Source organism: Agelaius tricolor, unplaced genomic scaffold, assembly GCF_023055355.1.
Source record: "Agelaius tricolor isolate 1412-34295 unplaced genomic scaffold, bAgeTri1.0.p SCAF_42, whole genome shotgun sequence".
Lineage (NCBI taxonomy): Eukaryota > Metazoa > Chordata > Aves > Passeriformes > Icteridae > Agelaius > Agelaius tricolor.
Genome location: NW_027269302.1, coordinates 929,659 through 953,024, shown reverse-complemented (window position 1 = coordinate 953,024; position 23,366 = coordinate 929,659). Strand labels below are relative to the sequence as shown.

The following is a 23,366-nucleotide window of genomic DNA, read 5'->3' as shown; positions in this document are numbered from 1 at the left end:
AATGAGGAAAAACTGGAAATTCCAAAGTTTAGGGAAGCCGAGAAAAAAGAATTAAACAAGATAGGAAATGAACAAGATAAATCAGGGAAATAGAAACTTCTACATGGAAGACAATTACTTAATAAAATGTGCTTACTAGGAAAAGATTAGAAGACGTGCATCAGAAACCCCACTGGCGTTCTCAAGCTTTGTGTGATCATTTTTTAAGGAATTTTGGGTGCACTGGGATTTTTGGTGTAGCAAAGCAAGTCACTGAAAGATGCTTAATTTGCCAAAGGATAAATAAAAAGGTGATGAGAAAAACAACATTAGGAGGTCATGAGTTAGCTCGTCGACCATTTCAAAATATCCAAGCAGAAGTTTAGATTTGTTAGGTTCTGGATTTATTTGGAAAAAAACCCATTTAATCTAGAAGAAAGAGAAGATGCCATATGTTAGACAGGAGATTTTAGGAGAATAAAAATCTTTGAAGTATCAGAAACACCCGAGGAAAAAAAACCAAGAAAATAAAAAGGGGAAATGAAAGGGAGGGGAACCAGAGGAAAAGTCAGAAAGAGAGTGGGATCCTCTGCAGCTCTTGCCCCCTCCGTTGGCGGCCGAGGCGCCTGTCCCGGGTCCCGGCTCGCTGCCCGCCTCAGCTCCGCCTGCCCCGGTTTCCATCCCAGGTGCGGGCTCACTGCCCAGGGCAGCTCCACCTGCCCCGGCGCTGGCGGTGAATTTGTGTGCCCTGGCCCCACTGCCCGGCCCGCGGCCGCTCTGCCGGCCATGCTGGGCAAGATGGGGTTGCTCTGTCCTGCCGCGTGGGCCGAGGTCACCGCGCCGACCGCACCGAGGGCGGGTCCCAGCCATCCCATCCCCGGCTGCCCTGCCCGTGCCAGCTGCGCTGGGCAGCGCCGCTGCTGCTGCCGGGGTCTCCCACCTGCCTTTTCTCTGCCGGGAGCTGCCGGATCAGCCGCCAGAAGCCATGTGGGGGCTGCCCACGCTCCGGCTCGGCCTCCACGGGAAGATCGCCCTCTGGCGATTCCGGCAGCAGACCCTGCCCACACTCCGACCGAGCCTCGGCGGGATATCCTCCCCTGACCCCTCCTGCTCTGAGTTACGTCCCCTTGGTAACCACAGCTCCGGCTGTTCAGGGAAAATCCCTCTCTCTACAGGAAGCACCTTATCAAAACACTAGGAGCTCAGTTAAAAGGCAGCCCTCTCCAAATTCTTTCCCAAAACACGGGAGAAAGGCTACAGAAGGTAAAAAAGTGAAAGAGTTAGATGAAGGGATTGCTCTATTGCCGTGAAGAGAGGTTCCCATGGCAGGGATGCGCTGCCCCGCCCCGCGGGAGCCACCGGCGCCCCTGCCGGCCGTGCCCGGAACTGCACCCAAGGGGAAAGCGCCGCGGCCGAAAGGCCGGGACCGGCTCCGGGCTCTGTTTGTTGTCACTGCCGGAGCTGTTTATACACACTACTATCATTATATTATACACACTAGTAAAGAACCGTTATTCCTAATCCCATATCTTTGCCTGAGAGCCCCTTGATTTCACTATCCTAAAAATTAGGAGGGAGGGGCTTTGCATTCTCCATTCCAAGAGAGGCTTTTTCTGCCTTCCCAAGCAGACACCTGTCTTGTAAAGCAAGACAAGCACCCACAGGCACTGAGGGGGGCTGCAGGAGGGGCAGAAGAAGGCCCTGCAGCACTTGGGCACAAAGGCCCAGCAGGGGAATGCAAGAAGGGAGCAGCAAAAGGCCAAGCTGAAGGCAAAGGCCAGGGCAGAGCTCCTACAGCCCCTGAGGGATCAGCCCCAGGGCCCAAGGGGGCCCCAGCACCCAGGGCACGGCTCGGCCACAAGCACCCGGCAGAGGCATTGCCCTCCTCGGCAGGGCACAGCCCACCCAAACAGCCCCTGGCAAGGAATCAGGGCTCCAGCTGCAGGGCACAAGGACACTGCAAGCACAGACAGCAGCACCCTCAGGACCAGCAAGTCCAGCCCGTGATGGACATGGATTGGCAGGGCTGTCACAGCTCCCATCACACCAGGGAGCCTCCACACTGGAGCCCTTGAGAACATTCAGGTGGGTCTGCTTTGAGAGGAGGCATTTTCTGATGGACACAGGGGCCTCTCAATCTGCTCTGAATCTTAGACCTAAAGGGGAAAATAGTACAGGAATATTTTAATTTTTAAGGGAATGAGTGGGAAAGATGAGCAGGTATGATTTGTTCAACCACTATTAGAAGCTGTGGGGGATAGGTTTGAAATAAATGAATTTCTTTTTCTTCTTCCTGTGATTGTAATTAACTAGGAAGGAGGTTGAGAGCTGGATTTTAATACTGTAAAAAGGGATACAGAGGCTAGTTCTGTTGTACCTCTGTGTCAAAAGTCTGACAAGGCCTATGCTGAAGTGAACCCAGAAGTGTGGGCAGCCCCAGGGAAATACAGAAAATTAGATATGGAGCCTCTACAAATTAAAGCAACCAGGACAAGCACTACCCTGTTCCAAGAGAGGGAAGGAAGGGCTCACAGCCTGGTATTGAGTCCCTGTTAAAGGCAGGGCTTTTGGAGCCAAGGATGTCTCCCTACAACACTCCTATCTTGCCAGTCAACAAACTGGATGGATGGACACAAGGGGGAAACACAGAATTTTCAAGTGTTAAAATTAAGATTAACTGAGGCGAGTGGCCTGGGCCTTCCAGACAGGGAAAAAGAATTTGAATTATAGGTGGACGTTAAACAGGGTCTTGCCAAAGGAATTCTTGTGCTAAAATGTTTAACCCAGTGCCTAGAGAGCAGCCTCATTGTCTGCAGAATTGTGCAGCCACAGCTTCCGTGGGAGCAGAGGCCTGAAAACTGATGACAACAGGAGGATCTCCTAGAGTTCAAGTCTGGCATCAAGTTAAAGCTTTGACAACCAAAAGAGCCTCTCAATGGATGAGCAGGGCTCGGTGACTACAGTATGAAACTTGTTCAGTGGCACAGGAGGATTCAGAACTGAGGACAGGGCAAGGGTTTAACCCAGCCTCCTGTTTGAACAGCCTGGAGAGGGGCTGGCAAGGAACCCAGGACCGCACTCAAGGGACAGAGCTCCCGAGCCAGGCTGGGAGAGATTGATGGGACATTCCCTGGCCTGAGGGAGACAATGTGTTTGTGGATGGCTCTGCAAGGGCAGCAGAAGGGAAAAGAGCTACAAGACAGGCTGTTGTTAAGGAAGGGGAATCAGACAAAGCGCAGGTCACCGCCCCATGCTCAGCTCAACCCGCGGAGCTGTGGCTGCTTGTAAGAGCCTGGCACTGAAATGCCCTGAGCAGGAAGGCTTCAAAATCTTCTGCTGACACCATGGCACCTAACAGGGGGGCAAAAGCAATTCTGACTGCTTCAGCAAGCACTGGATCACTTATTAACCTATTGCTAAAACAAATAATTCAAAGATAATGGATTGTGGAAGCAATAGATTCAGATGGGGAACTCATTTTACAGGAAAGACCCTTCAGGGGGTTATGGCAGCTTTAGGAATACAATGGGACCTCCATAACCCCTGGCAAGCCCAGAGCTCGGGTTGGGTAGAAAGAAAGAATGGGGAAATAAAGAAACACCTTTGGAAGCCGGAGATGGAAACCAAGATGCCATGGGTACAGCTTTTGCCATTGGCCTTGGCAAGAAAAAGAGCCAGACCGAAGGCAGATATTCAATTATCTCCCTTGGAATTCATGTCTGGAATTCCTTACCTGGGCAATTCTCCACCTAGTGCAGGGTGGAAATAAGGGATGTAAATGTAAGGCAGGCTGTAGCCAGGATCCTGTCTCCTGTGGAATCTCTCCCCCAGGAAGCTGGGCTGGCACAGAGCCTGCCCTGGGACTTTGCTGTTGCCAACACCCAGCCAGGCCATCGGCTCCTGCCTAAGGAGTGCAAAGCAGCACCACTGGTGGCCAAGGGGCCCACGCCAAGTGTCCCTGAGGCCAGAAACAGCCGCCAGCACAGCTGAGCACGGGGGGACCCCTCAGCCTGGCCTCAGGGGCTCTGAAGCCCCGGAGATTTGCACTTCCCGCCTGCAGCAGGACCATGGGAGCCGCCCCTGAGCCTGCCCTGAAGGCAACGCAGCAGCAGCCAGGGCTCCACAGCGGGCCAAGCCCCCGGGCCTGCCCACAGATCCTCTGCTCAAACCCTCGGGAATCCTGGCCACCCTCCCCTGGCACCTCCAGCCACTGCGGCCAAGCCTCGCTGCCGCTGCTGCAGCTCCAGCGCTGGCTGGGCCTGCACTGCCACAGCTGCTGGGGAGCACCGCGGCACAATTCCACCCTGGGGCTCACTCACACCCACACTCTGGGCTGACTGCGACTGCACTGCTGCAAAATGTACCCATCCTGCTTCTTTTAAATCTTATTTCTCTGCTCAGAAAGGTTTCTCTACTCAAAGGTTTGCCTTTGGGAAAGAAATTTTAAAGGTTTTATTTAAGGGGTTCCCAGTCTGTTCGGATGTTAAACTCATCTCCACCACTCAATGGAGATGAGTTTAACATCCGAACAGACTGGGAATAGCCCAAAAGACACCCACAGAGATAAGGACCAGCAACAAAACATCAACGCCCCGCAGCAAACAGCAACCAACAGCTACCCCAGACACTGCCCCTGCACAGCTGGAGACACCTGGTCTGGAAAAGGCTGAGAAGGAAATCCAGGAGTGTGGACGGAATTCACAGCAGAGGGGAAGAAATCCGAGTCTAATAGGAAACCAAACACTAAAAACTTACACGACTTGGAAGCAATGAACATTAAAGCAGTGGATTTAGATTGGTTCAGACTACGTAAAGTTTAGGAAAAATCGGGTAAAACTGACATGTCATGGAATGATTTTTTCTGCACAGCCGGGCTATGTGTGGATGAAATGATTTCTGTTGCACATCCTGGCCAGAACCAAGTAATGCCTTGACTCTCTCACACGAAAGAGATTCTTGGAGAGTTTTTGTTTTCCCTACAGTTTCAGTGATAAGATTTCAACATGAGAAACATTTTTTATAATAATCCTACTTTATATTGTCAGGTAGGTTTGGGACAGAAGGGTGAGAATCAATTTTTGGTCTGGGTTTTTCCATGTTCGCCTTTATGTTGCATTTTGCAAAATTGAAGAGCTTTAACCGTGATACTTTTAACTCTTAAATAGTTAATACTTTTTTAAAAAAAAGCAGGGTGAAGCTGCAAAGGGAAACAGCAAATGGAGAATGTTGGGAAAACTTTACTATAAATAAATGGGGGGGAATTGAGATGAGGGACTACATTTTGTTCATCCTGAAAAAGAGACCAGTGTGTTACAAGAGTTGTCTGCTGACTATTTCTGTACTACTTCATGAGATATGAGCTACAAGGATACCAGGGAAGGGGTTGCAGGAGCCCACACATAGTCCCACCCAGCAAATGGTACAAACAGATAACTCACAGAAATAACGACCAGGGAAAGGCTGGGGAAAGGGCAGGGGCAGATAAACACCCAGCAGGGAAACCTTTCCCACTGACAAATGGTACAAGCAGATAACTCACAGAGATAACGACCAGGGAAAAGCTGGGGAAGGGGCAGGGGCAGATAAACAGTCTGCAAGGCAGGATATTTGCTTGCTTAAGCTTGATAGGGCACAGTCTGCAAGGCAGGACATTTGCTTGCTTAAGCTTGATAGGGCACATATTGCATTAATCATAAGATTTTGGTAATTTTCCATGGAGAAGTCACCAAATAAGGACATAGGGTGAAGAAGACATGGCTGAGGAAGACTCCGCAGCCTTTATCACCGACCACCAGGAGACAGAAGGATGACCCCCTAGCAACAACCAGCGCAGGCGCAGAGAACTCTGAGATAACATGGACTCCTGAAGGATGGAGAGGATAAAAGGACTGAATCAGAAACTAGTTGGTGCGGCAGTTGGTGGAGCGGAGACTCCCCTGTCACCCAGCGCTGAGCCTTTGCTTACGTAGTATAACTGCTTCAATAATTAATAAATTCTTTGATTGGAAATTACTCATTTTGAGTCAATTTTATAACAATTTGGTGCCGTGACTTGGATGAGAGTTTGGATCGGGTAAGATCTACCCAGAGTGGGGGGCGCCTCATCCAGTGCTTTCCGGGTGGCCCCTCTGGGAGAACCTCCGCCACTCTCACCGACAACCCTAAAATATATACTAGTAAGCAAACGGGACAAATTATACCGGTGAACCCCTTAATAATCTGTGCACGGAGTCCGGACGAAGACGCAGGACGCGTAAGTATAAAAGGGAATCCGTTCGGGCGGGGTTGGGATCCCGGAGTGTGGCGGTGGACAAGTGTGAATGAGAGGAGGGCCGGCAGCCGGACTCTCCAAGTGAGTGCGGACCCTTGAGTAGTGCGGTTCCCGTAGACCCGCGAGGGCTCGGGCCACGAAAAAGGGGAAGTGAAAGGAATTTGAGAGTGAAAGAAGGCACTCCGGATGAATGGGGCAGGGGAAAAGCAAGACCCCAACCCAAGTCAAACTCCCCCCCATTCCAAGGGACAATCCCCTAGGATTTATGCTTAGTAATTGGAAGCATTATCCGGGGACCGAGACTAAGGATAGGGCCAGAATGATACATTATTGCATGGAAGTATGGGGTGGGAAAGAGATTTCCAAAAAAGTTTTTTGGCCCGTGTTTGGATCATCTGAAGACTGGGTTCGACAGGACTTGAACCTATGGGTAAATTCTAAAGAGCCCTTCTCGTAAGCGGAGAGTGATTATGCCAAAATATGGGTAGCAAGACCCGAAGTGTATGTTTTCCAATTAAGAGAAGGGAAAGGGGATCCGGACAAAAAGGGGAAGAGGGACAATCATTTGGGCGACTTAATTATAGCACCGCCCCCATATGTCCCACCGCCAGCACCCAATGCCCCACCACCTCCACAACCACCTGCACCGAACAATGATGAAGAGGGTAACCAAGGGGAGGTTAACCAAACCGGTTACCAAGGCCCGATTATAAGGAGCCGCAGTAGGGTTGAGACGGGGTTATTCCCTCTACGGGAGATGCCCATGGGTGGACCACAGGCGGGTATAGGATTTATTACTGTCCCCTTGAGTTCGGCAGATGTACGAGACTTTAAGAAGGACATGGGACATTTATTAGAGGACCCTTTTGGGGTAGCCGAGAGGGTCGACCAGTTCTTAGGACCAAACATCTATACCTGGGAAGAAATGCAGTCCATTTTGGGCATTCTGTTCTCTACTGAAGAACGGAATATGATAAGAAGGGAAGGAATGTGTATTTGGGACACGCAGCATGTCCAAAGCCCGGCTGCGGACGCTAAATGGCCCCTACAGAACCCCCATTGGGACCACCAAAATGCGGCACATAGAACACATATGCAGGATTTAAGGACCATAATTATTCAGGGGATTAGGGACTCAGTCCCGAGGGGGCAAAATATAGATTGGGCATTCAACGATAGGCAAAAGAAGGACGAGTCGCCTACGGAATGGCTCAAGAGATTACGGCGGAACTTACAATTGTACTCCGGAATGGACCCCGATAGCCAAACTTCACAGTCAATGCTGAAAGTCCATTTCGTTTTAAAATCGTGGGACAACATAAAGAAGAAAATCCAGAAATTAGAGGACTGGCAGGACAGGGGGCTGGATGAACTGCTTAGGGAGGCACAGAAAGTATATGTCCGTAGGGACGACGAAAGAGACCGCAGACAAGTAAGGTTGATGGTCGCAGCAACAGGTGGGGGGAGGTACCAAAGAGAAGGGCGAAAGGGAGGTTCGAGTGAACAAAAAGAGAAAAGTATAGGGGAGTCAGAAGGGGTGAAGGTGTGTTTTTATTGCGGAAAAAAAGGGCATTTTAAGCGAGAATGTAGAGTCCGAATCAGAGACGAGAAGCAGTTCCAAATGGACTAGGGGGGTCAGGGGCTCTATTTGGTGGGGACCCGGAAAAATCATAAAGAGCCCTTGATAAAACTTAAAGTGGGTCCCCACAACCAAGAAATGGAATTCTTGGTAGATACGGGGGCAGAAAGATCCACGGTACAGAACCTACCAAAAGGATGTACCATCTCTAAAGAAACTGCCACTGTCATAGGGGCAAAAGGGGAACCTTTTGAAGTACAAATCATAAAAAATGTGACTATAGAATCAGGATCCAAAATAGGGATGGGAAATCTATTATTGGTACCCGAGTCAGATTATAATCTGCTCGGGCGAGACATGATTATAGAATTAGGGATTAGTATAGGTGTAGATAATAAGGAATTAAAAATTAAATTATGCCCTTTAAGGGTAGAAGATGAAAAGAAAATTAACCCTGAAGTCTGGTACACGCCTGAGAGCGTGGGACAGCCAAAAATCACTCCATTTTCGGTAACTATCAAAAATCCGGATGTCCCCGTCCGAATTAAGCAATACCCATTATCCCCAGAAGGGAGACGAGGATTAAAACCAGAAATAGAAAGGTTGTTGAATAATGGATTGTTAGAACCCTGTATGTCTCCGTTCAATACTCCCATCCTACCAGTTAAAAAGCCAAACGGCACCTATCGATTGGTGCATGATTTAAGGGAAATAAACAAGCGAACTGTAGCCCGGTTCCCGGTGGTGGCAAATCCTTATACCCTCTTGACTAAACTGGGGCCTGAGGATTTATGGTACAGTGTTATAGATCTCAAAGATGCCTTTTGGGCATGCCCTTTGGCTAAAGAAAGCCGGGATTATTTTGCATTTGAATGGGAAGACCCCGATATGGGAAGGAGACAACAATTAAGATGGACGGTACTCCCTCAAGGATTCACTGAATCCCCTAATCTCTTCGGGCAGGCTTTAGAGCAAATTTTACAGGATTACCAAGTGGGGCCAGGGGTTGCATTAATCCAATACGTAGATGATCTACTCCTGGCGGGGCAGCAGGAAGAGAATGTACGGAAAGAAAGTATTAAGTTATTGAACTTTTTAGGCTTAAAGGGATTGAAAGTCTCCAAGGCAAAACTACAATTTGTCGAAGAAGAAGTAAAATACCTAGGCCATTATCTAAAGAAAGGAGAGAAAAGAATAGACCCCGAACGAATACAGGCGATTTTAGCATTACCAATTCCAAGAAATAAGAGACAAATCAGGCAAATACTTGGACTAACTGGGTATTGTCGACAATGGATTGAAAACTACAGTAGTAAGGCGACTTTCTTGTATCAGAAACTTACTCAAGAGGGACTCCTAAAATGGGATCAGGAGGACACCGAAAGGCTGCAAGAGCTTAAAGAGAGCCTAATCCATGCCCCGGTATTAAGTTTACCTAATACTAATAGACCCTTCTTTTTGTTCATAAACGTAGACAAGGGGGTCGCATATGGGGTCCTTACTCAAGAATGGGCAGAGAAAAGGAAACCGGTGGCTTATCTATCAAAGATCTTGGACCCAGTAAGCAGAGGATGGCCTACGTGCTTACAAGCAATTGTAGGATGTGCTCTTTTGGTAGAAGAAGCCCGGAAAATTACATTTAATAGCAGCCTGAAAGTGCTGTCCCCCCATAACATACGGGGAGTCTTACAGCAAAAGGCTGAAAAATGGATCTCAGACGCAAGGCTTCTAAAATATGAAGGAATATTAATTGAGGCTCCAAATTTAACTCTAGAAACTACTAATATCCAAAATCCAGCTTCCTTCTTATATGGAGGACCAGAAGAAGCACTAACACATGATTGTATAGTGACTATAGAAGAACAGACAAAAATCAGACCAGATTTGGAAGAAGAAGAATTGGAAAAAGGAGGAAGACTGTTTGTGGATGGATCCTCCAGAGTAGTTGAGGGAAGGAGAAAATCAGGATATGCTATCATAAGGGGACACAACCTGGGAGTGATAGAATCGGGACCCCTTAGTGGATCCTGGTCCGCCCAAGCATGTGAACTATATGCTGTACTATGAGCCCTGGAATGGTTAACAGGAAAAGATGGGACTATTTTTACGGACTCGAAATATAGCTATGGGGTAGTCCATACATTTGGCAAAATATGGGAGGAAAGAGGACTAATAAATTCACAAGGGAAAGATTTAGTTCACCGTAAATTAATATTAGATGTGCTCAGTGCCCTACGAAAACCCCAAAAAATAGCTATAGTTCACCTGAAAGGTCACCAAAAAGGACTGGATTTGAGAAGTAGGGGAAATAATGCAGCTGACCAGGAGGCTAAACGGGCTGCCCTGAGACTCCTCACTTTGCAGGAAAACATAGAACACTCCCAAACACCAGAACCTGACCCCGACATCAAGTTTAACAAAGAGGAAGAGAATAAAATACAAAAACTAGGAGCTAAAAGGGATGCACAAGGAGCATGGAAATTAGCAGATGGCAGAGAAATAATACCTAGAGCATTGGCACATAGATTACTGACTAAGATACATCAAAAAACACATTGGGGATCACAGGGACTGGTAGATTATTTTGCTGCAAAGTATGTGAGTGTGGGAATCTGGGACATTGCCAAACAAGTAACCAGAGGATGCCTAATTTGCTTACAAGTAAATAGAAAAAATTTGAGAAAATTACCGGAGGGAGGCCGACCACTAGCGAAAAGGCCTTTCTCCCACATTCAGATAGATTTCACTGAGCTCCCCAAAGTAGGGAGAACCAAATATTTATTGGTCTTGGTGGACCACCTAACACATTTTGTGGAAGCCTTCCCAACCGTAAGAGAAACAGCCAAAGTAGTTACGAAAATATTGATGGAAGAGATAATCCCGAGATACGGGGTCCCAGAAGTCATTGACTCAGATAGAGGGCCGCATTTTATTTCCCAAGTTACCCAAAACTTAGCAACAGCTCTGGGCATACAGTGGGAACAACATGCCCCCTGGCATCCCCAGAGCTCTGGACGAGTTGAACGAATGAATGGGGAAATAAAAAAGCAATTGACCAAACTGGTAGCAGAAACCAATTTGACCTGGGTTAAATGTATTCCTCTAGCATTGCTAAATATAAGAACAAGACCTAGAGCTGATTTAGGGGTATCACCCTTTGAAATGATGTATGGGATGCCGTATAACCTAGAAAATCCTAACGAACATCCTGTCATTAATGACACATGTACGCAAAAATATTTGGTGGAATTGACAAAGTACAGAAAGGCATTATGGGAAAAAGGTATGTTAGCACAACGGCCTCCTTTAGATTTTATCTTACACCAGGTACAGCCAGGAGATTGGGTGCTCGTGAAAAGCTGGAAAGAAAACCCCTTGACTCCAAGGTGGGAAGGACCGTTCCAAGTACTCCTCAGCACAGAAGCAGCCATACGAACCGCTGAAAAAGGATGGACTCATGCTAGTCGCATAAAAGGACCGGTAAAACCCCCTCACAGCTGGGAGGTTTGCAGTCTCCCGGGAGAAACCAAATTAAAGCTGAAACGAACTGATAAATGATTTGGATAATAATCTGGGTTGGAGATAACCATTATCTCCAAACCCACCTAATAGGGAATCGGGAGGCTCTTGGATATTGCAAACTCTTAGAGGACGAGTTGAGAAAGCCCTACTTTAAGTCCCCGAGATTAGAACATAAAGGGCACACATGGGAGGGGGAAAAAGCACAAAACAAAGATATTAGGTTAAAGTGTAACTGGTTAGATTGTGACTGTCACCCCCTTGTATGCTTTTCCTGTAAATTGTGTCACGAACCTTGGTGGTCTCATTGTCGGAGTGGTAGAACACCTAGGGGAATTTGTACGCCGTGCTATGAGAAAGAGAGGAGACTAACTTCTATCATTCTTAGTAGCAGAGTTGCTACGGGGGAGGTAAAGCTTGGATCTGACGAGTGGTGGGAAACCTTTTCCAAAGGGGTAAATCCTGATCGGTTCTGCTACCACCCTAACGAACCGATCCCCTTTCTCCTGGACATCCTGGAAGTGGTGTGTCGGAAGAAAGCCCCCAATTTGCGGCGTGACCTCTCATTAATAAAAGCTGATAACTGGGCCGCCAGTGCTAAAAAGTGGAAACGGGAGGTTTATCCGGCTCCTGAAGAATACCCATGCTGCCGAGAAGATGGTAAACCCCGAGGCTCGCAGCAACCGAGTCGTCGGGCGAGGCAGAGAGGTAATAACCAGTGGAGTCCGTCGGAAGCCCCGACCCCCATATGGGATGTCCAGGAAATGTTGGCCGTCCTGCCCCAGGATTGGTAACCCACCACTGGGGAAACCAAAGGTAAAATTCAACCTGAGCTCCGACAATGACAGCCCCAAATTACAAGCCTTAATTCTTTTCTGGTGCATCGTAACAAGTTCAGGGGCAGAAGGGTATTCACATCAACCCTTCAAATGGTCACTGATTAGATGGGAAGACCAGTATGTTATCCAGACCAAAATCACGTCTGGCGCACCCAGCTTTTTATGTACTTTGTGTGATTTAATACCTGTAAATCCATGTTTAAATCAGTTTGGATATTATTTTTGTCCAAGCTCAAACCCGGGAAAAGGGTATTGTAACTATCCAGGACACTTTTACTGTGCTTATTGGGACTGTGTATCAGTAAGCTCCTTTGGGGGGAACGAGGACGGGTTTATCAGAACTGGATGGGGTCCATACGGGTGTACACAGCCCACTTCCACATATACCCAGAAAGAAGGAGGGTTAGATGGAACATGCAATATGATTTACATTAATGTGACAAAACCATATGACCAAGTCTGGTTATTAGGGAAAATGTGGGGAGCCCGATTATGGGAACCAGGGACAGACAGAGGGGGGCACTTTATAATCCAAAAGACAACCGTGCCACACGACCCCGAACCCATTGGACCAAACCAGGCGATAGCTGGAGAACTAACGCTAGGAGAAAATAATGGAAATGAATCAGAAACAGCCCCAACCACTAGTCTTCCAGAAATGTATAAGCAAAACTTTACTGATTCGACCCGAGGACCTGAACACCTGGGAGAAGGGGACTTGTGGAAAATATTACAGGCCACTTTCCTAGTCCTGAATGAGACCCATCCAAATCTAACTGAGGAATGTTGGCTGTGTTACACCGTAAACCCCCCGTTCTATGAAGCCATAAGGGGTAACAGCAAAAAGCAGACGAGTAAATGGGACCAACCCAGCTAGGTGCCTATGGAAAAAAGAAGGAGAAGAATCGAGAGGGATAACCTTGGCAAGGGTAACGGGGAGAGGAAGATGTATAGGACGAGTACCAGTGGAAAAACGACATCTATGTCAGGTTATGGGGAATTTGAGTGACCCTAAGAAACCTGCCAGCTGGATACTGCCAGCAGCAAATACTAAATGGGTCTGTAACACTCTCGGAGTCACCCCATGTATAAATATAGACCGATTTAATGAATCCAGTGACTTTTGTATTCAAGTATTGATAGTACCCAGAGTCCTTTACCACCCCGTAGAGTACGTTTATGAACAATATCAAAATATAGGACCCCACATAGTGAAACGGGAAATATTCACAACCTTCACTGTAGCAATGTTACTAGGAATAGCTGCAGCCGGGACAGGAACAGGAATAGCCTCACTCATACAGCAACACCAAGGATTCCAAGAACTAAGAGCCTCTGTAGATGAAGACCTCAGGAGGATCGAAACCTCCATCAAAGACCTCACAGAATCATTAGATTCCCTAGCAGAGGTAGCCTTACAAAATCGAAGGGGGTTAAATCTATTATTCCTGCAACAAGGAGGACTATGTGCTGCTTTAAGAGAAGAATGCTGCACATATGTAAACAAGAGCGGAATTATACGGGACTCAATGGCAAAACTAAGGGAGGGGCTAGAAAGAAGACAAAGAGAAAGGGAAAAACACCAAAGCTGCTATGAATCTTGGTTTAACTATTCTCCTTGGCTTACAACTTTATTATCAATGATAGCGGGTCCACTACTTCTCTTACTATTGGGACTCACGTTTAGCCCTTGTATTTTTAATAAATTGATTAGCATTGTAAAAGGCAGATTAGAAGCTGCTCACCTTATGCTCACACGAGCAAAATACGGAACCTTGAAGATGGATGATCCAGAAGAATCTCTGGAGCTCAGCAAAAGGGAATTAGAGCATTTTGACGAACAAAATTGAGTATCAAAACAAAGGGGGGATTGAGATGAGGGACTACATTTTGTTTGTCACGAAAAAGAGACCAGTGTGTTACAAGAGTTGTCTGCTGACTATTTCTGTACTACTTCATGAGATATGAGCCACAAGGATACCAGGGAAGGGGTTGCAGGAGCCCACACATAGTCCCACCCAGCAAATGGTACAAACAGATAACTCACAGAAATAACGACCAGGGAAAGGCTGGGGAAAGGGCAGGGGCAGATAAACACCCAGCAGGGAAACCTTTCCCGCTGACAAATGGTACAAGCAGATAACTCACAGAGATAACGACCAGGGAAAAGCTGGGGAAGGGGCAGGGGCAGATAAACAGTCTGCAAGGCAGGATATTTGCTTGCTTAAGCTTGATAGGGCACAGTTTGCAAGGCAGGACATTTGCTTGCTTAAGCTTGATAGGGCACATATTGCATTAATCATAAGATTTTGGTAATTTTCCACAGAGAAGTCACCAAATAAGGACATAGGGTGAAGAAGACGCGGCTGAGGAAGACTCCGCAGCCTTTATCACCCACCACCAGGAGACAGAAGGATGACCCTCTAGCAACAACCAGTGCAGGCGCAGAGAACTCCGAGATAACATGGACTCCTGAAGGATGGAGAGGATAAAAGGACTGAATCAGAAACTAGTTGGTGCGGCAGTTGGTGGAGCGGAGACTCCCCTGTCACCCAGCGCTGAGCCTTTGCTTACGTAGTATAACTGCTTCAATAATTAATAAATTCTTTGATTGGAAATTACTCGTTTTGAGTCAATTTTATAACAATGGGGTGTCCAGGGGGTCCCTGTGCCCAGGAAAGGGGGTGCATGGGCCCCGGTGTTGAGGAAGGTGGTGGGTGGGGGCTGTGGAAGGCAGGAGTGGGGGTCCAGGGGGTGCTGGGCTCAAGGAAAAGCGGGGGCTGGGGTGTCTGAGAGGGGGAGGGCCGGGAAAGGAGGTGCGGGGGGGCATTGGTGCTGCATGAGGGGGTGCAGGAGGGTCCCCGTGCTGGATAAGGGGGTGCAGGGGGGTCCCTGTGCCTGAGAACGGAGGGTTTGGGAGGGTTCCAGTCTCAGATATGGGGGTGCACGGCGGTCCTGGTGCAGTGGAATGGGGGTTCAGGGGGTCCTGGTGCTGTATAAGGGGATGCAGTGGGGTCCCGGTGCCCAGGAATGGGGGTTCAGGGGTTCTGGTGCCAGATAATGGCCTGGCTGGGGTCTGGTGCTGGGAAAAGGGGTGCAGGGGGTCCCAGGGCCAGATAACGGGATGCACTGGGGTCCCGGTGCCCAGGAATGGGGTTCCGGGGGGTTCCATTCCCGAGTTCCGGGGTTCAAGGGGTCCTGGTGCCTGAAAATTGAGGTTCAGGGGGTCCCGGTGCCGGATAAGGGGATGTAGTGGATCCCGGTGCCCAGAACTTGGGGTTCAGGGCGGTTTCCCTGCCCGGGAATGGGGGCTCAGGGGGTTCCAGGCTGCAGATAAGGGGGTGCAGGGGTTATCGGGGCTGAGGAAGGGGGGACAGGGGGGGTCCCAGTGCCCCGAAATGAACGTTCAAGGGGGGTCTCTTGACCCCCTGGAACCCCAGGGGACCCTCCGGGATCCCCTGGAGCCCCTTCCAGGAAGTGCCGGGAATGAAGAACTGGGGGGACGCCGAAATTTGGGAGATCTGGGGGTCCAAAAGCCGAGGAAAAGGGCGGGTCTGGGGTCTGGGAAGGACGAGGTGGCCGGGAATGGGCGTGCAGGGCGTCCCAGAGCACTGACGGGGGTGCGGAGGGATCCTAGGCCCGGATTAGGGGGGGCAGGGGGGTCCCAGTGCCCAAAAATTGGGGTTCAGGGGGTTCCCGTGCCGGGGAATGCGGGTTCGGGGGGAGTTTCCTTCCAGGAATTCGGGATTCAAGGGGGTCCCGGTGGCCGGGAATAGCGGTTCCGGGGGCGTCGGTGACCAGAAATGGGGATTCAGGGGGGTCCTGGGGCCACATGAGGGGGTACAGGGCGGTGCCAATGCTGGGGAAGGGGGTACAGGGGGGTCCCTGTGCCCAGAAATGGGCGCTCAAGGGGGTCCGCGTGCTCAGGAATGGGGGTTCAGGGGGGTCCCGGTGCTGAAAAAGGGTGCTGAGGGGGTCACAGGACCGAAAATGGGGGTTCAGGGGAGTCCTGGTACCCGGGAATGGAGGTTTAGGGAGTTCCCGGGGCCCAGGAATTGCGGTTCAGGGGGGTCCCGGTGAACAGAAATGGGGGTTCAGGGGATCTCGGTGCCAGATGAGGGGGTACAGGGGGGTCCCGGTGCTGGGGAAGTGGAGTGAGGGGGGGTGACATGACCCAAAATGGGGGTTCAGGAGGGTTCCCCTGCCCGGGAATGGAAGATCAAGGGGGTCCCGGTGCCCGGGAATTGCGGTTCAGGGGGGTCCCGGTTTCGGGGGGTCCCACTCACCTTTGGTCGCGGCCCCCGGGTCCCCCAGGAGCCCCAGGAGCCCCCGGAGCACCCCCAGCCCCAGCGCTGGGGCCATCGCAGCCGTCCCCGATCGCGGCTGCAGAGACGCGAAAGCGAAAGTGCCCGAGGGAGCGCGGGGGGAGGGGGAAAGGGCGAATTCCAGGGAATTCACCTGGATCCCCTCCTGGCACCCCTCTGGATCCCTCGGGGATCCGTCTGGGACCCTCCAGGGCCGCGCCCTGCGGGACCCCCGGGCCGGGCTCTGCTGAACTCCCGGCCCTGCGCTCAAACTCTGCCCGGACCCCGCTGGGCACGGCCCAAAGCCAGGCAAGCAGCGGGAGCAGCGGAGCCAATTTTTGCTGCGGGTGCGGGTCCCACCCCCGGCAGAGCAGGGCTGGGCGCTGGGACCCGATCCCTGATTCCCAATCTCCTTCTCTCTCGCTCTCTCTCTCTCTGCTGTTCTCTCCCTTTCCTTTGGGGGATCATAAATCCCAGAGCGGCCGCAGAGCCCCGTGCCCAGGCCGGGTTTCCCAGCAAAGGGAGGCTGGGGCTGAGGTGCCCCGGGCTGGCCGGGAATGGGGGCCCGGGGCTCCCTGGGCTCACGGAAATGGGGGATCCAGGGGCTGGGAGAGGAGGATACCCGGGAAAGGGGGTGCAGGGGGGTGTTGGGGCAGGATAAGGGGGTGCGGGGGGGGGTCCCAGTGCCCGGGAATGGGGTTGGGAGGGGGGGGGTGGGCAGCAGCTGCTGGAGAGAGACTGGGACAGACTGGAATGGACTGGGACAGACTGGGAAAAGAACCCACTGGGAGCAGAACTGAGGCAGCAGAGATCATACTGGGATATACTGGGACCACACTGAGGGCTACTGGGAACATGCAGGGGACAATTGAGATTGGACTGGGAGGGACTGGGAATGGTTTGGATCATCCTGGGACTGACTGGAATCATACTGGGAGCGATCAGATCTGTAGTAGGGGTGAAGAGGAGAAACTGGAATAATGCAGGGAGCAACTGGGATCATACTGGGAGCAGCTGCCCCATGCTGGGGTCATACTGGGATCATACTGGGACTGATGGGGTGACACTTGGAGTGACTGGCATAGTACTGGGAGTGTCTGGGAGTAACTGGGATCAAACTGGAGGTGACTGGACTTATACTGGCAGCAACTGGGACCACAGCGGGGGCAAATGGCATCGGGTAAGGTGTGACCGGGCTCATACTGGAAGTGCCTGGGGCCACACTGGGCTCTTCCTGAGAGGGACTGAGAGTGAAAGGAACCATACAGGGCATGACTGGGAGCCGCTGGGACCGTGTCGGGGGCAACTGGGATCCTACCGGGAGTGATTTGGACCATACTGGGAGTGACCGGGAGCCACCGGTGAGGCGGCGGCGGAGCTGGGAGGCGGCCGCAGCGCAGGTGGGAGCCGCGCTGGGTTGTGCGGGGGCTCGGGGCTCGCTGCGGGCCTCGGGGGCGGCAGGGGGCTCAGGCGGGTTCCTTGTGCCGTGTCCGGCCCGTGGTGCCGCTGCCGTGAGGGCGCTGCGGGAGCGGCTGCCCGCGGTCTCCTTGCGGCCGCTGCCTCGGCAGGAGCCGCTGCCGGAGCAGCGCTGGCTCGGCCCGGTTCCTGTGGCTGGCACAGGGGCGGCTGCCCCGTGCCCGGGGCTGTGCGGGGAAATTCACGTGGCCGGAGGTTTCCGTGCCCCGAGGAGACAGAGGAGTCCTGTACAAGTGACTTTATTGCTGAGCAGAGGGAGAGGCCGTGGGGCATTTGCCGTGCGCTCGCTGCCATTGTTGTAGTTCGCAGCCTCCTTTTTATCCTCATTTTCCCGGCTCATCTCCCTCTCCCTTTGCCCACTGGCTGAGGTACTTGGAAGGTTCAGACCTCCCGATCTGCCAACTGCACGTCCTCGTTAATGTGCACCCCCACTTTTGTAGAACAGCCGATATTCACGGCTCTGTTAAGTCTTTTTTGTTCTCGACGTTCAGGAATTTAGCGGGACTTTCTGTGAGCAGCAGTCCATGTTAATTAATAACATTTATTGAAGCTGGTGGTTTCTCCCCTTACTTCCTTATCTACAAGTCCCTGGCCCCTCGCTCAGCTGCTGAATGAGCTGCACTCTCAAGGTGTGGAGCACGGTAAAAAGGTGAGAGGTGCTGTAGCACATCAGAGCAGAAGCAGCATTCGTTTAACCCATGGTCTGCCAGGGAACCACAAAACCATGTCCCATTCCCATCCTTTCCACGTTTGGACTGGTACATGAGCTGCTTTTTTGTTTCCTTTGTTATCTGTTTCACCACTTTGGCTTTGTCATCTATTTGCCAAGACCAGTTTGAGTCATTTGATTTTCCACAAACTCCTCTTTTCTCTGCTATCAGATGATCTGATCCCGTCCCATGGTGAAATGTTGTGTTCCTCATTTCAGTGGATTGCTCAGCAGGAAGGTCAGGAGCTGGAGCTGTCTGGTTGGTTATTCCGAGGGCAGCTTGTAATCTAATGGTGCCATTGAAATGAGAAATGGGTTCTGTGGCTCCTGATATGAATTGGTTTGGGTTCCCAGGGGCTGGTCCATGGTGTTGTAGGATTTGTTCTGCTGGCCGTTCATCTTCTCCCCATCTTTGGCCGCTCTCTCCAGCCAGGGCTGCATCAATTGACCATTTGTCTCTAATTAAATCATCAAATACTTGGATTCCCAACTGATTTCCCGGAACTTGTGGTAGCAAGAACATCTCAGTGCTCTAATCCACCCTATATAACATAGACAGTGACAGCACACGTTGGAGTGGGCAGAGGGATGATTCCCCCCCATTTATTTATAGTGAAGTTTTCCCAACATTCTCCATTTGCTGTTTCCCTTTGCAGCTTCACCCGTTTCTGTTGCAGGGTCAGATATCCTCACCCCGGGCTCTGCCTTGAGCTGTGCAAATTCCATCAGGGCAAGCAGGAAGAGCTCGGGGTGAGGGGCAGGGGGAACCAGCCCAATTCCTGCCCCAGGCAAGAGACCCAGGTACATTGGCCAGGCTTTGCCCAGCAGGGTTCATTTGCATTCCTAAAGCTCCTCTCCTGGCTGACTAGAACCAAAGCTTCTCTTCCAGGGCTGCCATCTGGTGAGTCACATGTGGCCCTCGGAATCTGCTTTTTTAAAAAAAGTATTAACTATTTAAGAGTTAAAAGTATCACGGTTAAAGCTCTTCAATTTTGCAAAATGCAACATAAAGGCGAACATGGAAAAACCCAGACCAAAAATTGATTCTCACCCTTCTGTCCCAAACCTACCTGACAATATAAAGTAGGATTATTATAAAAAATGTTTCTCATGTTGTAATCTTATCACTGAAACTGTAGGGAAAACAAAAACTCTCCAAGAATCTCTTTCGTGTCAGAGAGTCAAGGCATTACTTGGTTCTGGCCAGGATGGGCAACAGAAATACTTTCATCCACACATAGCCCGGCTGTGCAGAAAACATCATTCCATGACATGTCAGTTTTACCCGATTTTTCCTAAACTTTACGTAGTCTGAACCAATCTAAATCCACTGCTTTAATGTTCATTGCTTCCAAGTCGTGTAAGTTTTTAGTATTTGGTTTCCTATTAGTCTCGGATTTCTTCCCCTCTGCTGTGAATTCCGCCCACACTCCTGGATTTCCTTCTCAGCCTTTTCCAGACCAGGTGTCTCCAGCTGTGCGGGGGCAGTGTCTGGGGTAGCTGTTGGTTGCTGTTTGCTGCGGGGCGTTGATGTTTTGTTGCTGGTCCTTATCTCTGTGGGTGTCTTTTGGGCTATTCCCAGTCTGTTCGGATGTTAAACTCGTCTCCATTGAGTGGTGGAGATGAGTTTAACATCCGAACAGACTGGGAACCCCTTAAATAAAACCTTTAAAATTTCTTTCCCAAAGGCAAACCTTTGAGTAGAGAAACCTTTCTGAGCAGAGAAATAAGATTTAAAAGAAGCAGGATGGGTACATTTTGCAGCAGTGCAGTCGCAGGCAGCCCAGAGTGTGGGTGTGAGTGAGCCCCAGGGTGGAATTGTGCCGCGGTGCTCCCCAGCAGCTGTGGCAGTGCAGGCCCAGCCAGCGCTGGAGCTGCAGCAGCGGCAGCGAGGCTTGGCCGCAGTGGCTGGAGGTGCCAGGGGAGGGTGGCCAGGATTCCCGAGGGTTTGAGCAGAGGATCTGTGGGCAGGCCCAGGGGCTTGGCCCGCTGTGGAGCCCTGGCTGCTGCTGCGTTGCCTTCAGGGCAGGCTCAGGGGCGGCTCCCATGGTCCTGCTGCAGGCGGGAAGTGCAAATCTCCGGGGCTTCAGAGCCCCTGAGGCCAGGCTGAGGGGTCCCCCCGTGCTCAGCTGTGCTGGCGGCTGTTTCTGGCCTCAGGGACACTTGGCGTGGGCCCCTTGGCCACCAGTGGTGCTGCTTTGCACTCCTTAGGCAGGAGCCGATGGCCTGGCTGGGTGTTGGCAACAGCAAAGTCCCAGGGCAGGCTCTGTGCCAGCCCAGCTTCCTGGGGGAGAGATTCCACAGGAGACAGGATCCTGGCTACAGCCTGCCTTACATTTACATCCCTTATTTCCACCCTGCACTAGGTGGAGAATTGCCCAGGTAAGGAATTCCAGACATGAATTCCAAGGGAGATAATTGAATATCTGCCTTGGGTCTGGCTCTTTTTCTTGCCAAGGCCAATGGCAAAAGCTGTACCCATGGCATCTTGGTTTCCATCTCCGGCTTCCAAAGGTGTTTCTTTATTTCCCCATTCATTCTTTCTACCCAACCCAAGCTCTGGGCTTGCCAGGGGGCTTATGGAGGTCCCATTGTATTCCTAAAGCTGCCATAACCCCCTGAAGGGTCTTTCCTGTAAAATGAGTTCCCCATCTGAATCTATTGCTTCCACAATCCGTTATCTTTGAATTATTTCTTTTAGAAATAGGTTAATAAGTGATCCAGTGATTGCTGAAGCAGTCAGAATTGCTTTTGCCCCCCTGTTAGGTGCCATGGTGTCAGCAGAAGATTTTGAAGCCTTCCTGCTCAGGGCATTTCAGTGCCAGGCTCTTACAAGCAGCCACAGCTCCGCGGGTTGAGCTGAGCATGGGGCGGTGACCTGCGCTTTGTCTGATTCCCCTTCCTTAATAACAGCCTGTCTTGTAGCTCTTTTCCCTTCTGCTGCCCTTGCAGAGCCATCCACAAACACATTGTCTCCCTCAGGCCAGGGAATGTCCCATCAATCTCTCCCAGCCTGGCTCGGGAGCTCTGTCCCTTGAGTGCAGTCCTGGGTTCCTTGCCAGCCCCTCTCCAGGCTGTTCAAACAGGAGGCTGGGTTAAACCCTTGCCCTGTCCTCAGTTCTGAATCCTCCTGTGCCACTGAACAAGTTTCATACTGTAATCACCGAGCCCTGCTCAGCCATTTAGAGGCTCTTTTGGTTGTCAAAGCTTTAACTTGATGCCAGGCTTGAACTCTAGGAGATCCTCCTGTTGTCATCAGTTTTCAGGCCTCTGCTCCCACGGAAGCTGTGGCTGCACAATTCTGCAGACAATGAGGCTGCTCTCTGGGCACTGGGTTAAACATTTTAGCACAAGAATTCCTTTGGCAAGACCCTGTTTAACGTCCACCTATAATTCAAATTCTTTTTCCCTGTCTGGAAGGCCCAGGCCACTCGCCTCAGTTAATCTTAATTTTAACACTTGAAAATTCTGTGTTTCCTCCTTGGGTCCATCCCTCCAGTTTGTTGACTGGCAAGATAGGAGTGTTGCAGGGAGACATCCTTGGCTCCAAAAGCCCTGCCTTTAACAGGGACTCAATACCAGGCTGTGAGCCCTTCCTTCCCTCTCTTGGAACAGGGTAGTGCTTGTCCTGGTTGCTTTAATTTGTAGAGGCTCCATATCTAATTTTCTGTATTTCCCTGGGGCTGCCCACACTTCTGGGTTCACTTCAGCATAGGCCTTGTCAGACTTTTGACACAGAGGTACAACAGAACTAGCCTCTGTATCCCTTTTTACAGTATTAAAATCCAGCTCTCAACCTCCTTCCTAGATAATTACAATCACAGGAAGAAGAAAAAGAAATTCATTTATTTCAAACCTATCCCCCACAGCTTCTAATAGTGGTTGAACAAATCATACCTGCTCATCTTTCCCACTCATTCCCTTAAAAATTAAAATATTCCTTTACTATTTTCCCCTTTAGGTCTAAGATTCAGAGCAGATTGAGAGGCCCCTGTGTCCATCAGGAAATGCCTCCTCTCAATGCAGACCCACCTGAATGTTCTCAAGGGCTCCAGTGTGGAGGCTCCCTGGTGTGATGGGAGCTGTGACAGCCCTGCCAATCCATGTCCATCACGGGCTGGACTTGCTGGTCCTGAGGGTGCTGCTGTCTCTGCTTGCAGTGTCCTTGTGCCCTGCAGCTGGAGCCCTGATTCCTTGCCAGGGGCTGTTTGGGTGGGCTGTGCCCTGCCGAGGAGGGCAATGCCTCTGCCGGGTGCTTGTGGCCGAGCCGTGCCCTGGGTGCTGGGGCCCCCTTGGGCCCTGGGGCTGATCCCTCAGGGGCTGTAGGAGCTCTGCCCTGGCCTTTGCCTTCAGCTTGGCCTTTTGCTGCTCCCTTCTTGCATTCACCTGCTGGGCCTTTGTGCCCAAGTGCTGCAGGGCCTTCTTCTGCCCCTCCTGCAGCCCCCCTCAGTGCCTGTGGGTGCTTGTCTTGCTTTACAAGACAGGTGTCTGCTTGGGAAGGAAGAAAAAGCCTCTCTTGGGATGGAGAATGGAAACCCCCTCCCTCTTAATTTTTAGGATAGTGAAATCAAGGGGCTCTCAGGCAAAGATATGGGATTAGGAATAACGGTTCTTTACTAGTGTGTATAATATAATGATAGTAGTGTGTATAAACAGCTCCGGCAGTGACAACAAACAGAGCCCGGAGCCG

At 50.7% G+C, this 23,366-nt stretch overlaps 2 protein-coding genes across 2 annotated transcripts in view; one reads left to right on the top strand and one right to left on the bottom strand.

Annotated features, from left to right (window-relative positions):
* The window catches only part of LOC139603901 (zinc finger protein 154-like), a 488,962-nt gene that overhangs the window by 97,124 nt on the left and 368,472 nt on the right, over positions 1–23,366 (bottom strand). The gene's annotated exons all lie outside the window — the stretch shown is intronic.
* Positions 1–23,366, top strand: part of LOC139603877 (zinc finger protein 436-like) — a 67,158-nt gene that overhangs the window by 40,446 nt on the left and 3,346 nt on the right. The window lies entirely within an intron of this gene.